At 39.6% G+C, this 15772-nt stretch overlaps 1 long non-coding RNA gene across 1 annotated transcript in view; it reads left to right on the plus strand.

The window, feature by feature from the left end:
- The window catches only part of LOC140485492 (uncharacterized), a 50479-nt gene extending 36704 nt beyond the window's left edge, over positions 1–13775 (plus strand). The window contains exon 5 of the long non-coding RNA XR_011962353.1: positions 13705–13775. This is a non-coding gene — a long non-coding RNA (uncharacterized lncRNA). The remainder of the gene's footprint in view (positions 1–13704) is intronic.
- The last annotated feature ends 1997 nt before the right edge of the window (positions 13776–15772 follow it).

The following is a 15772-nucleotide window of genomic DNA, read 5'->3' on the forward strand; positions in this document are numbered from 1 at the left end:
CACCGAAATGGTCTATGTCTATGTGGAGCAAGATCTTCACAAGATTCAACCTGGGACTGATTGCGCTTAATTGCCAGGCAATGTTCATCTATTACAGGAGAGAATCTAATCGTCTCGCATTGACATTCAATGGTATTGTCATCATGGAGTCATCCACTGTCAACATCTTGTTGTTTTCATCATCCGAAACATGAACCAGACCAGCCATCTCAAATCTGTCATTACAAGGGGTCAGAGGCTCGGAAATCTGCAGTGACTCCACAAAGTCTGATTGTGGAGATGCCAGTGTTGGTCAGGGCTGGACAATGTTAAAAGACAGACAATAGCAGATTATAATCCAACGGGTTTATTTGAAGTCACAAGTTTTCATCGTGCTGCTCCTTCGTCAGGTAAAGTGGATGGAAGCACACAGTCACAGGAAGTTTATGATTTCAAACAAACATGTTCAATTGCAACCTAACAGTTTTCCTCAGTGCCTTTGCACTATTCGCAAGACATGAGTCAGGAATGTGATGGAATATTTCCTAAATGAGTGCAGCTCCAAAACACTAAAGAAACTCAACTCCATCCAACACAAAGTAGACCCTATAATCTGGGTACATGAATCAAGTAATTCACTCAGGGAATTAGACTGTTTCTTTACAGTGAGCAATGTACGGATTAATAGAGAGGAGGTAGGAGATTGCACTGGGTGACAGCTGACGCAGACACAATGGTCAAATGGCTTCCTTATGCACTGCACGGTCTGTGAATCTTACTCCATCAGCCACCTGCTAGAAACACTTCACTCATCATTGATGGACAGTGGTAGTAGTTTGTATGAAAAACACGATGCATTGCAGCAACTTCCCCACACTCCTTCAAAAGCAATTCACGAAACTATAATCTCTCCCACCTGGAAGGACAATGGGAGCCAGACCATGGGGACATCATCCTCTGAGTTCCCTTCCAAGTTGCACAATATCCTGACTTGGATGTCACTGGGTGAAAGTCCTGGAATTGCTTGACAGCAATGTAGGTTTGTCTATACCCCAAGGATGACAGCAGTTCTCGATGGCATCTCACTGTCACCTTATCCAGACCTTTAAGGATCGGCAATTAATGCGACAGTAGGCAACAAAGGATGTCAAGAATGAATAAATAAAACTGGTTTTGTGTTCTTTCTAAGCTTAAAATTATTGCTGAATTGGGACCATTTGTTTTACAAATACATCGAAACCTGAACACAGGTCAAAAGCACAACACTTTGAAACAAAAATTTAAAAATGCAGAAATACCTAACAGGCGTTAGGTATTTATAGATTTATAAATATATTTACAAAAATATTTATAAATTTATGAATATATTTCTAAATATACTGAACCTTCGTTTCATTAGGATGTAGGGGAGTACACTAACCCATCCCGGCCTGTCTCTGTCAGGGCTTTAGTCAGACAAGCTTTCAGTGTCTGCTTCATTCCTTCTACTGTCCCTGAGCTCTGGGGGTGGGATGGGGATGGGATTTCTGTTCAGTATTAAACAGGACAAACAAAATAGCTGTTTAACTACGTTCCCTTGGTCAGAATCTGCAGGTGAATGCTTCCACCCACTGAGTAAGCCTATTTATTATGACCCAGCAGGATTTCCTTCCCTGGGATTGGGATGGGGGTGTGGGTAAAGTCGATCAGTATTTGTTCCCATGAGCCCCTGAGTCGCTGCCACTGCCTCTATTTTATCCTGATTGTTTTCCTTGGCTCATACTATGTACATTCTACACCCCTTCACCAAAACCTTGCTGTATCTCTCCCTGTTCCAGGCCACCCCTGTAGTGGGTCATCTGATGTTGCATTGTATCCTGCCCGATATGGGCCAGCCCATGCTATGTTTTTAATAATGTTTGTCTTATACAGTGTAGTGGCACTGCTGGTTCATCCAGACTCTGTCTTGTCCTATTACTGCCCCACCCTTTTCCCATTCCTGCTTCGCCTGTTGTGGGACTATTTCTGGGCATGTCTTCAAACATTCCTTTCTCGCTTCTGCAGCTAATGCTACTGCCACGTCTCCAAATATCTGCACTGTTTCTATCAGTATTTTACCTGCCTTACCCACATACTCACTGCCCTGTTGGTGTTGGGCTTCTGTGAAAGAGCCTGGGATACTGTCGGTCTGACTATTCCCTGCTTCTGTCAATCTGTTACTGTCACAATTACTGCCTCCTCAGCCCCAGCTTTGATGGGATTCTGTTTGTGTCGGGAGAGAGAGGGCCCTCGATCTTTACAGGACCTACAGATAATAACCCAAATTCCTGTTTGAGTTACTCACACCGCTGAGTGGGTCCTAGCTATAACTCGCCAGATTCCCTGACTGTTTCAGTTTCCCTGCAAGGTAACTATTCTGGAGATGTCACCTCTCCTTTGCTTCCTGTCCCGGGCCTGGCCAGGTTGTTCCCATGTTACACTTTGTGTCTCTACATCAATAGTTGCTCTGAACTGTTCTAAACTGGCAACTCCCAGAATGGTCCCTTCATCAGTTTCACACTCCCATATCTGAATATGTTTTGCCATATCGGTGATCTGCATTAGGACAGGTTTATTTCATCCAGCTTCCTCGATTCCCTCTCCAACTGTTCTCATTTTAGTAATTGAGAGGGTGGGGGCAAATCCATAATGGTAACTGATATGGGTGCTCTTGTATTAATATTTATTAATACAGCAAACACAGCATAAATTAATATACATGGGCTATGCATGTGCTTACGTGAACACAGGCCACACAGATTGTGAACATCTATCTCCCTCTCTCCGCCTACGTTCCTTGGCTATGTGCCCTTTCCTTCTTCACTTGAAACATTGCTGGTCTGGTTACCCTCCCTGTACAGCAGCTATTCCCCTGTGTTTCTGCGTTTGCCTCCGTTCTCATGGCCCAAATCAGAATGTGGTTAGAATTATGTCCCGCTGGGAGTCCCAAGTTTATAATTACAGTTAAATAGGGTCGCATGTCATCCATTAAATACATCAAACCGATTTCATCATCACAGGCTGGGGTTTGGTAATCTCCCGTGGTCCTTACACACCTCAGACTTCGTCTCTGTACGATCCTCGATATTACCCTTGGGTCCCTGAGTCACCAAGGTTATTTTAGCCCAGTCAGTCTGTCCCCTCCCTGGTGTGTCCCTGTAATATCTGTAAATGCCTGGAGTCACTGACCCAGGATAATCTTGGTGCACGGGGGGATCCAGCTCGCACCTTCACCCTCTTATTGCAGGGACATGTCTGCTGTACACTTCAGGGAACCTTGGCCTGAAAGATCTTGACCTGATTTCGTCATCCGTCAGACTGTACCTCAACTAATTCATCCATATTCTCCCAATAAGGCCCATTATTACCATTTCTCTATCAAGATGGGTGTTAACTCACCAACATCTGTCGTTCAGCGGGTGCACTGTTCAGGTTTAGTTTCTGTCAGTTCCCTTTGTTGCTCCCTCCTGTCTGTCCAAGTTTGAGCTTTGATGCCCAGCGATGCCATAGACATGGCCTTCTGGGCCTTACAGGGCGGTGGGTCATCCCACCCATTGCCATCCCTCTGTCCACACGTGGGCGCTTCACCATCTCACCCGTTCCAGTCAGTGTCAAAATCCTCACTGCCTTCTGAGGAGAGTGGGGCACTAGGTACCTCCCCCACTGTAACTCCCACCTGACCCTTTGGCTTTAAGGCCTCAAGTCTGAGAGCCACCACCTGCACTTGTTCCTGTTTCCCATAATAATGTAACACATCCTGTCATTCCTGGATTCAAACAGAACAAAATGTGAATTTGGTTTTACTTGAATAAGAATAATTTGACATTCACTTGACACATCTATAGAATTTAGAATTGTACTGTGGTTATTTAAGTGAATTTAACGTGATCATACAATGAAAATAATTTCTGATAATCAACGACTATGAATGAAATGAATAATATGTGATTATTTGTTCCAGTTCTTGCAATGAAAATTCAATTTATTTAATGCTTGTCACCCATTACACCATGGGCATTGTTATTAGGGAATAAAGTAATGGAAGGATATCAGAGAAAATAAATATACTTTAATTTCAGCTTCACTGCAATAATGAACCAAAACAATATTTGGAAATATCGTTGAACTACATAACAAAGTGTCCAGTGTCATTATTGACATGAAAACTATCTTAGTTTGCAAGTTGTTTTGCTCTAAGAATAATTGGAAATGAATTGTGATTATGAATTGACCATTTAAAATATATTTTGAAGAGAATAGTCTGATATATTTTTTGGAGGAAAATTAGGAAAGGAAATAAATATGAATACATTGGTAATAATAGTTTTAAAATGTCTAGAAGTTGACTAGGATTATTTGATTGAGAGAGGCTGCATGATTATAAAAACTAATTCACCTTTTTCATTGCATTGTTGGTTTGACGAGAATCCGTCGTGGTCTAACCTCTTGTTGTGTGCAATGGACTGTCACTAATAGCTTATTAACCTGCGAGTCCCTGAACAGGTTTCCTTTGTCTGTAAGTCAGTCTGTAAGTGAGCGACACACCTGCTTTTCTGAGGGGAAATAGAGATTCTTTCCAAAGGAAATAAGTGGCAGTTCTCACTGAGAATGGTTTCTCCCACACACCATCAGCAAGGAAGGGTTTTTCTGAAGAATTTCATTGTCTATCTCTAAACTGATGGTATCTGTGTTTGTCAGTTTGTGGAGGATTCAGCCCTTTGTTCTGAGCTGTTTTTATACAAGCAGTTGGTTGATTCTGTCTTTGCCAAAAATGTTGTTTACTTTCCCCTTTTACTGTGATTCTGCAGGTTAGAATATTCTGTTTGTCAATAATGTTCAATAAATGAACATTGAAAGGCCTAGACTCTAACAGAGCAGTGGCCTTGTTTTCAGCTCATTATTCACTTTCCATTTCCTGGTTTTGTTGAATGTTACAGAAACAGGCTCTGAGCAATGTTTCAATTCACTTGTGTTGGAGTCACTGACAGCCACGTGCTCACTCAGTTTCAGGCTGATGGATCAGTTTCTCTGTCCTATTAGATGGTGGTCACTTGCTCAGTTTCCGATGGCTCACCTGAGCGTCAGTCCATCATCTGCTGAAACCCTGCATCCACCATTTGTTCCCTCTCACCGTGACTAATCCAACACAGTCCCAGCTTGTCTCCCACATTCACCTCCACATCCTCATGATCACCTCAGATTCTACTGTCTGTGTCCTTGCAGCAAGTTGTGTAAGACACCTACTTCAGTTTTAACCTAATCGATATTATGTTCAGAAAGATCATTTCAAAATGTGGTTCACTGCTTTTTAACCTACCCTGTCCTCCCAGCGTAGTTCCACACCTCCCTGAGGTATCTGCATTTATCCAATTCCAGCTGTGTGAGTGTTTCTTCTTTTATTCTCCTCCCTGTTGGTGGCTTTAGTTTCAGCTGCCTTGAACCTAAACTTGGTCATTCTCTTCCCCCATTTCCTCCAATTCTCCTCCATTCTATCAGCTCTCCTTAATTTCTACCAGTTTGATCAAGGATTTGGTTTCCACCCTTAAAACTGCCCCTTTGTAGCTCGGTAACAGCCCCATGGTATCGTTGCCGAACTGTTAATCCAGAGACCCAGGTAATATTCTGGGGACACTGATTCAAATCCCATCACAGCAGATGTGGAATTTTGATTTCAGTACAAATCTAGAATTATAAGCCTATTGATGAAATTATTCTCAATTGTGGGGCTCTATCTGCGAAGGTCTTTAAACTTCTCTTACTCACTTCTGCAGCTACTGCCACTACCACGTCCCCAAATGTCTGCCCTGTTTCAGTCAGTATTTCACTCGCCTTACCCACATAGCTACTGCCCCGTTGGTGCGGGGTTTCTACGACCCTGTGAGCTCTGATCTTCATTATTGCTGCTTCACTGGGATAGTTAGCTGCTCCCACTAACTCTCTGACCTGTACTTCGTGCTCTATGTGGCCCCCAGACATGATGATGTACCCTCACCGAGCACAGGCCAACACATGGCCATGAACAATACCAAAGGCATGCTGACTGTCTGTGTATATGCTGACTCCCTGACTAATGTCAATGCTTCTGTCAGGGCTGGTGATGGTTCTGCCAATTCTGGAGAATTCTCCACAAACTTCCCACAGTAATTAAACAATCCTAAAGTTTGCCTTACCCCCTTCATGGTGTGGAGGTGAATAGTTTTGAAATCATGGTCTGTCGTTCCACTGGGATTGTCCACTCTCCCTTCCTGATTTGATCTCCCTGATGTGATGTCCCAGGTATATCTCTCCCTACCTTCCCACTCTCTGTGGGTTAATTTTAAGCCCGGCCTGCCTGACCTGACCCTATATTCTGTTTAATATCTGGATATGTTCTTTCTAACCAACTGAGGTAATGAGGTGTTGGTAACATCAATGTGACTAACTCCATCAGCCATATATCGGTGGGATATAGTGGAATATTGTGGGATCCCTGAGGTAACTGGATCCAGGTGTACTGTTTTCCTCAGCCAGTAAACGCCACCTTATTCTGGGATTCCAGGTGCACAGGTATGGACCATAGGTAAAACCCATTCACAATATCAAGGGCTGAGACTATATCCTGTTCGATTTACATCCATTAAATACAGTGGTGTGGTTCGCTAATGTAGGATACCCTTTAGTGGCGGTTACTGAGGGAGGTATACTCAATAGTGAGGTGGGATGAGCCGACCGGCGTTAGTCTGGGATACTGTCGGTCTGATTATTCCCTGGTTCCGTAAATCTGATACTGTCACAATTACTGCCTCCTCAGCTTTAATGGAATCCTGTTTGTGTGGGGAGTGAGAGGGGCCTCAATCTTTACAGTATCTACAGGTAATAACCCACATTCCTGTTTGAGTTATCCACACTGCTGTTTGGGTCCTAGCTATAACTCCCCAGATTCTCTGACTGTTCCAGTCTCCCTGCAAGGTAACTACTCTAGAGATGTCGCCTCTCCTTTGCTTCCTGTCCCAAGCATGTCCAGGTTGTTCCCATATTACAGTTTGTGTCTCTATATCAATAGTTGCTCCGATCTGTTATAAACTGACAACTCCCAGAGTGGTCCCTTTCTCAGTTTCCCACACCCATATCTGAATGTGTTTTGCCATATCCGTGATCTGCGTCGGGAGAGGTTTATTTCATCCAGCTTCCTCGATTCCCTCTCCAACTGCTCTCATTTTAGTAATTGAGGTGGTAAGGGGCAAATCCATATCCGTTATTGATATAGATACTCCTTTTTATTAATATTTGTTCTGCTGGTTCGCAATCACATCATCAATGAATATTCATGTGCCTAAGTGAACACATGCACACACACAATGTGAACATCTATCTCCCTCTCTCTGCCTACGTTCCTTTGCTATGTGCCCTTTCCTTCTTCACTTGTAACATTGCCAGTCTGGTTACCCTCCCTGTACTGCAGCTATTCCCCTGTTTTTCTGAGATTGCCTCAGCTCTCATGGTCCACTTCAGAAGGTGGTCAGAAGGATCTCCCACTGGGAGTCCCATGTATATAATTACAGTTAAATGGGGTCCTAGTTTAAAAACAACAAACTGATATCATCATCACAGTTTGTGGTTTGGTAATCCCCTGTGGTCCTTACCCACCTCAGACTTCGTCTCTGTGTGATCTTCAATATAACCCTTGTGTCCCTGAGCCAGCAAGGTTATTTTAGCCCATTCATCCTGTCCCCTCCCCAGTGTGTCCCTATAATGTCTGTATATGCCTGGAGCCACTGATCGGCTGTGCAGTGGGGGGAACCAGCTCACACCCCCATATTCTCATCGCAGGGACAGGTTCTGATGTACATGTCAGGGTATCTTGGCCTGAGAGATTTTGGCCTGACACCATCATCGGTGACACTGTACCTCAACTAATTCATCCATATTCTCCCAATAAGGCCCATTATTACCATTTCTCTATCAGGCTGGATGTTAACTCACCAACATCTATCATAGAGCGGGTGAACTGTTCATGTTTGGTTTCTGTCAGTTCCCTTTGTTGCTCCCTACGGTCAGTCCAAGTTGAGCTTCGATGCCCAGTGGTGCCAATGACATGGCCTTCTGGTCCTTACAGGGCAGTGGATGATCCCACCCATTGCCGTCCTTCTGTTCATACGTGTGCGCTTTGTCATCTAACCCATTCCAGTCAGTGTCACCATCCTCACTGCCTTCTGAGGAGAGCGGGTCACTAGGTACCTCCCCCAATGTAACTAACACCTGGCCCTTTGGCTTTAAGGCCTCACTTCTGAGGATCACCACCTTCACTTGTTCCTGTTTCCCATAATAATGTAAGATATTCTGTCATTCCTGGAATAAAACAGAGCAAAATGTAAATTTGGTTTTACTTGAAATAAGAATAATTTGACATTCACTCGACATATCTATAGAGGTGAGAATTGTACTGTGATTATTTAAGTGAATTTAATGTGATCATACCGTGAAAATGACCCTCATAATCAACGACAATGAATGAACTGAATAATATGTGATTAGTTGTTCTAGATCTTGCATTGAAAATTCAATTTTATTTTAAAGTTTGTCACCTATTACACATGGGCATTGTTATTAGGGAATAAAGTAATGGAAGGATATCAGAGAAAATAAATGGACTTTAATTTTAGCTTCACTTCAATAATGAACGTAAACAATATTTGGAAATATGGTTGAACTACATAACAAAGTTTCCAATGTCATTATTGACGTGAAAACAATTTTAGTTTACAAGTTGTTTTGCACTAAGAATAATTCGAAATGAATTGTGATTATGGATTGACCATTTAAAATATATTTTGAAGAGAATAGACAGATATATTCTGTGGAGCAAATTAGGAAAGGAAATAAATATGTATACATTGATATTAATAGTTTGAAAATGTTTAGAAGTTGACTGGGATTATTTGATTGAAAGAGGCTGCAAGATTATAAAGAGTAATTCACCTTTTTCATTGCATTGTTGGTTTCACTAGAATCTGTTGTGTGCAATGGACTGTCACTAATAGCTTAATTAACCTGCGAGTCTCAGATTAGGTTTCCTTTGTCTGTAAGTCAGTCTGTAAGTGAGCGACACACCTGCTTTTCTGAGGGGAAACAGAGATTCTTTTCAAAGCAAATAAGTGGCAGTTCTCACTGAGAATGGTTTCTCCCACACACCATCAGCAGGGAAGGGTTTTTCTGAAGAATTTCATTGTCTATCTCTAAACTGATGGTACCTGTGTTTGTCAGTTTGTGGAGGATTCAGCACCTTTGTTCTGAGCTGTTTTTATACAAGCAGTTGGTTCATTATGTTTTTGCCAAGAATGTTGTTTACTTTCCCCTTTTACTGTGATTCTGCAGGTTCGAATATTCTGAGAGTCAGTAATATTCAATAACTGAACATTGAATGATTTTGACTCTAACAGAGCAGTGGCCTTGTTTTCAGCTAATTATTCACTTTCCATTTCCTGGTTGTGTTGAATGTTACACAAACAGGCTCTGAGCAATGTTTCCATTCACTTGTGTTGGAGTCACTGTCAGCCACGTGCTCACTCAGTTTCAGGCTGATGGATCAGTTTCTCTGTCCTATTAGATGGTGGTCACTTGCTCAGTTTCCGATGGCTCACCTGAGCGTCAGTCCATCATCTGCTGAAACCCTGCATCCACCATTTGTTCCCTCTCACCGTGACTAATCCAACACAGTCCCAGCTTGTCTCCCACATTCACCTCCACATCCTCATGATCACCTCAGATTCTACTGTCTGTGTCCTTGCAGCAAATTGTGTAAGACACCGACTTCAGTTTTAACCTGATCTATATTATGTTCAGAAAGATCATTTCAAAATGTCGTTCACTGCTTCTTCAGGACCTTCGTGAATAAGGGCTCATACCCGAAACGTCGATTCTCCTGCTCCTTTGATGCTACCTGACCTGCTGCGCTTTTCTAGCAATACATTTTCAGTTGTAGTTAATTACAAGTTACTGACAAAATAATTTAAGAGGAGCTGCTATTGGTGGTGGAAATGCTGCTGGTTGGTATAAAAGAGGGGTGGGGTGAATGCTGTACTCGGTTTTGATGAGAAAGTTGAGCAATGTAAGATTCTTTTATCTTTGTTAATAAGAAGAGGCAGAGATTGCCGATAGGACATCCACAACCATCCACCCTCACCACCAGTGATGCTCAGTTGCAGCATTGCCAATCAAGCGGGCTGCTTTATTCCGGATGGTATCAAGTTTCTTAAGTTGTTGTTAGGGCTGCACTCATCCAGGCAAGTGGGGAGTATTCCATCACACTTCTGACTTGTGCCTGGTAGCGTTTGGACAAGATTTCAGGGGCCAGGAGTTTAATTACTCTTGAAGCCACTGTGTTTACGTGGTGAGACCAATTCAGTTCCTGATCAATGGGGATTATCCACCGGATAATGTTGATAGTGGGTGTTCAGTCATAGTAACACCATCGAATGTCAAGGGATGGTGGTTAGGTTATTTCTTATACGTGATAGCCTGCATTTGTGTGGCATATATGTTACTTGCCCCGTGTCAGCCCAAGCCTGGATATTGACCAGATCTTGTTTTAGTTGGACTTGGACTGCTTCAGTACCTGAGGAGTTAATTATTTATTAACATTAAATAGTCATGAGATAATGCAAATACCTTTTTCTATCAAATGTCACGGATTGTATCCTTTGGTCACTCTGATATTAATTTTCATTATGTTTTCATTTTCTTCCTAATTCAGACACAAATGTTTGAACATCGATCAGAATAAAATTACATAAATTAAAAACATATGCTTCTACAAGTAAACTAATTGAATGAAATACATTACTTCTGTTTTGTCTGCATTTTGATAAAAAAAAATAAATTCTTTTCAATAATTATTGAATGGCTCATTTATTGTCCTCAATCCATCAATCTAGGTATTATATTTCAGTCTTCAGTTTACTGATCTTAATGTATGTCTAATCAACACTAGAGCAAAGTGCTTTTAAAATATTGAGTGAATTTATTTGTTCAGAATACAACATTTATTAGGAATTCATTATCCTTATAATAATTGCGGAATAATTTGTTTGTCTTTCTAACGTGTATCGTCAGATTCATATATTATTTTAATCCATAATTTATTTTAATCCATTGCAACAATGCTATTGTTTTCAGGTCAACTATCCCACAATGGAACCAATCATTTTGCATTTAACACGCTTTGAAAAGTGACTTTTGATCATTTGAATAATCACAGTAATCTTAGACTTATGAATTCAGAGAACTGTAATTACATTTCACTGCAATAATTGCTGTTCATGCCTCCATATTGCACAGTTATGTAGTAAAATTAAATTTCTCCTTCTTCTAAGTGTACTGATAGATTTTCGAAAATCTCAGTGTTGCTAATATCTAATTATTGTTCAGTTCAGTAGGGGGTATAAATGCGTAATAATGACACAGTACATGCAATAATGTGAAGATATTGCAATGTACAAACTCACAATGATTGTGAATATCAATTTTTATTTTAACCATGGAAACACAGTTGAATTGATTTAATTATATTTCACTTCAATCCTCACATTCATTGTATTTCTAATCACAATAAGAGCGAACTATTTCATATGACAAAATTATTTAAAATTCATGTCACTTTTTTATGGACACAGAATAGAATTACCACCCGTTTGTTGTTGCCTTTACCAATCACAGTGAATTTTGAATTGTAGAATGCTAGTCTGATACAGCACGGAAACAGGCCATTCAGCCTAACGTGGCATTCCGGCCAGGTTTCCTAAACTAAACTAGTCCCATTTCACTGTGTTTGTCCCAAACCCCTTTGAACGTTTTCTCTCCAATAAACTGTCCAAAAGTCTTTTAGTCGTTGTAAGTGTACCAGTCACTGCCCTTCCTGTCACAGCTCATCCCAATATGTGAAACACATTGTGTGGAAAAGTTGCCTTCAGACCCCTTTTAAATCTTTCCCCCTCACCTTAAATATTATTTACACCGTAGAATCTTTAAGACTACAAAGTTATTAAAAGTTGAGAGGTATTTAGAAGCATCGTCATAACATTCATACTTTAATCAGTGATGTGACGCAAATAAATTCAAGATGTTGTGATCATTATAATGAACAACAGTTACAAGTTGAGACAATGTTGGTTGAAAAGCAATTCAGTCGACACTTAGATATTTTCTAATAAACTGTGAGGTGTTTTGACACATCTCTGTTGAATGTGGGAATTGAACCCATGCCCCGGGTCTACTAGTACAGACATTACCAGAGTCCTCCATAATATTCCCCTGCAGGAAGGGCAGGACTATAATCAGATATTTAGTGTGTTTATTCACAGGGAAAACTACTCAGATATTTATTATTATAATTGGACTAGGATTGTATTAGACAGTTCCAGTGTGTAATGGGCCAATAAAAGGAATTAGTAATTTCTAATATTGAAGGAACGAAGCAACAATGGTCTTAAGTAAACATAAATCTCATGCGAATCAAGTAAGTCAATATGTTTGAGGCAGTTATTCATCTACATAAATAAAAATTAACCTGCTTTGTAATGCACATGAATTGGAAATAAAGCATTAGTTATTCAATGTGGCTACTCAGCGAAAGACAACTTCCTTCATTTTCAAAAAATTGTTATGGCGAAGAATTCAAGATTTATCGTAAATGCATAGAACAAACATTTGTTAATTCTGGTTTATTTACACAAGAAACTCGTGAAATTTAAATAATGCTTAACATGAAAAATACTTAGCTCTTATTGTAATAATCAGAAATGTAGAAATGTTAGAACTGAAGTGCAATATAATCAATATGAGAATGTAAAAAAAACTGTGGATGCTGAAAATCACAAACAAATCAGTAATTGCTGGAAAATAACTCACCAGGTCTGGCAGCCTCTGTGGGGAGAAATCAGTGGAAATACTTTTAGGCCAGTGACCTTTCTTCAGACTGCACTTTTGCTCACAATCAATTCAATCCAGCTAAGCTTCCACACTTAAAATTATTTTTGCCAAGATTAAGAGATTGCAGAGTGCAATATTGTTTACGTCAGTTGATGTATTGAGCCATAGCTCCACATTGACAGCTGTAGATATTGGATTTCAGCAATGATTACTGGTTCGATATTGACAATAATTAGTTTTAAAATGGCTGATAACAAATCTAAGAAAAATGAGAAAACCCTTATTGCAATGTAATTGTGCAATATATTGGGGAAAAAATGAAATATTTTTGTGAAAAATAATTAGCCATCTCTTAATTGATAAGACTGATTAATGATCCTTCCATTAATACGAGAATTCAAATCAAAGAGAATGAGATAGTTAGAATGAGTGTTGGATGAGAAAACTTTGGTTGATTGCAGGTGTGTTGACCTGAAAAGAATGTCAATATTTCATTATGATACTGGCACTAAGAAATAATGGATTCAACTAAAATGTGAATCTCATGATGGTGTGAGAATTGAAATAACAATCAAATAATAATTAATGTTAGAAATCAAAACTTAAAATGATTCAATATTATCAAAGCAGTGTGTACTGGATATTTATTAAGATCAGAAAACTGAGAATTAAAACATTGGGTTAATTTAAAAACAAAAATCACACCATAGAAGATTATTCATCAGAATAGTTCTGTCATTGAAAAAACCTCATTTCTTCAAAAATTCTGTATTTCCCTCATTTTCTGTCTTTTTTCCACAGGGATCTGTACTGGAACCCTTCTGTTTGCGATACAATTATATAGAAGTGAAATGGATTAAAATCTAATTGGGGAATTAATAAGTTTGCAGATGATATAGCGTTCAGTGCAGTTGGGGACAATGTCGAGGGTTGCCAAATAATGCAGCAGGAAAAGAAATAAATTGCAGCTCTGGGCAGAGAAATTAAAGGTGAAGATTAATCCATAACAAGTGTGAGGTGTTTCACTTTGGAAGCTCAAATGTTAAGGAAAAGTAGATAGTTAATGGCAGCACCCTCACAGCTTTATTATTCAAAGGAATCTTGGTGTTCAAGGCCATGGCTCCCTGAAAGTGACCATGCGAGTAATTAGCTGTTTACGAAGGCAAATGGAATGCTTGCCTTTATTGGTTAGGAAACTGGTTACAAGAGTCAGGGAGTCATGTTGTAACTTTATAAGACTTTGGTTAAGGCATACTTGAAGTATTGTATTAACTTTTGTTCGCCACATTACAGGACGGGAATGGAGGCTTTGGAGAGGGTACAGAGGGCATTTACCAGGATGCTTCCTGGATTCGGAGAGGCGAGAAAAACTCAGATTGCTTTTTTGTGGAGTGGCGGAGACTGGGGAAAGACTTGATGAATATCTGTACAATCATGAGAATCGTCGATAGGGTTGACGGTCAGAAAGTTTTTCCCAGAGTTGAAGCGTCAAAAACTATATGACACACGTTTAAGGTTAGGGGAAAGTTCAAGGGGCACGTAAGGGGCAATTTGTTTTTACACAGAGAGTGGTAGATGTCTGGAATGAACTTCCAGGGTTGGTGGTGGAGGCAGATACATTAAGGCTCTTTAATGTTCATTTCGATAATTTAGAAGGATATGGACCAAGAGTAGGCAGAAGGGATGAGTTTCTTTTGCATTACGTTCAGCACAACGTTTGAGGCAAATGACCAATTCCTGTGCTGCACAGATCTTTGAGAGAAAACTAACGTCTAACTCATATGACATTTAATCTAATTAATATTTAGCCAGTGGTGTCAGAAATAGAAAGGAAATAAGTCGAGAACGAACTTGACTACAATCTAAAAATATAGTGAGTTAAATTAAAAGAGTTTTTTTGATATTTGTTCTGAATTATCAGATAAATAAATTTGATGGAGAGGTTTCGAAAATGTTTGCAGTTACTAATGTGCTGACCCAAAATTACCCTTGTTAAACTGAAGATTGGACCAGAAACCTGTTAGAAAACTTGAAAATATTCAGTAAGGTGAGATGCACATTTGATCCATTAATTCTTACTGCCTATACTACAATAACAAAATCTTTCAGGTCTACACCAAAAAGCATTGATTTCCAGCCAATGCTCATTATAAGTATCTGAATGCTACTCGTTTCAACAATCAAAGTAATCACAGCCTCATCGATTAAGAGATATCTCAGACATTTCACTAATAATTACTGTTTATTTCGACAAATTGCTCATTCAAACAGCAAGGTGAGATTTCTCATTAATATTCAGGTCACTGACAGCATATTAACAATTTAGTTATTGCTAATATCTAATAATTGATCATTCCAGTAAGGGGCAAAACAGTGGAATTATGGCTCAGTACATTAACTGTTGGAAAGATATTGTTGTGTTCACTCTCCCAATTATTGTGAATATCGATGTGTATTTTGATTTAATTTGATTATATTTTTCTTCAACGTGAAGAGTTATTGTATTTCTGATCACAGTAATAGTTAAATATTTTAAAGCTGAAAACAATTTCAAATTTGTGACTTTTTTGTCAACAAGACAAAAGAATTTACATGCATATGTTCATTTCTTTCTCAGAGTAAATTTTGAATTGTTGGAAGTTATACATTAGTGTAAGGAAGGGGAGCTGCCTGCAGCTGAATAGTCACGTTGAATGATTTCTTTTTTGCGACTACATCCTGCTGCTAATCATTCTAGTTATCTTTTCATTATAAGAAAAAAACTGCTTTAAACATAATTCCGCAGTTGTATTTTTCATGAATTTGCAATAAGCGCAAGATATGTGTATTTATCTTCCTTTCAATGTCCATGATTTTAATTTTTAAGTAA

Source organism: Chiloscyllium punctatum, chromosome 14, assembly GCF_047496795.1.
Source record: "Chiloscyllium punctatum isolate Juve2018m chromosome 14, sChiPun1.3, whole genome shotgun sequence".
NCBI classification, from domain to species: Eukaryota; Metazoa; Chordata; class Chondrichthyes; order Orectolobiformes; family Hemiscylliidae; genus Chiloscyllium; species Chiloscyllium punctatum.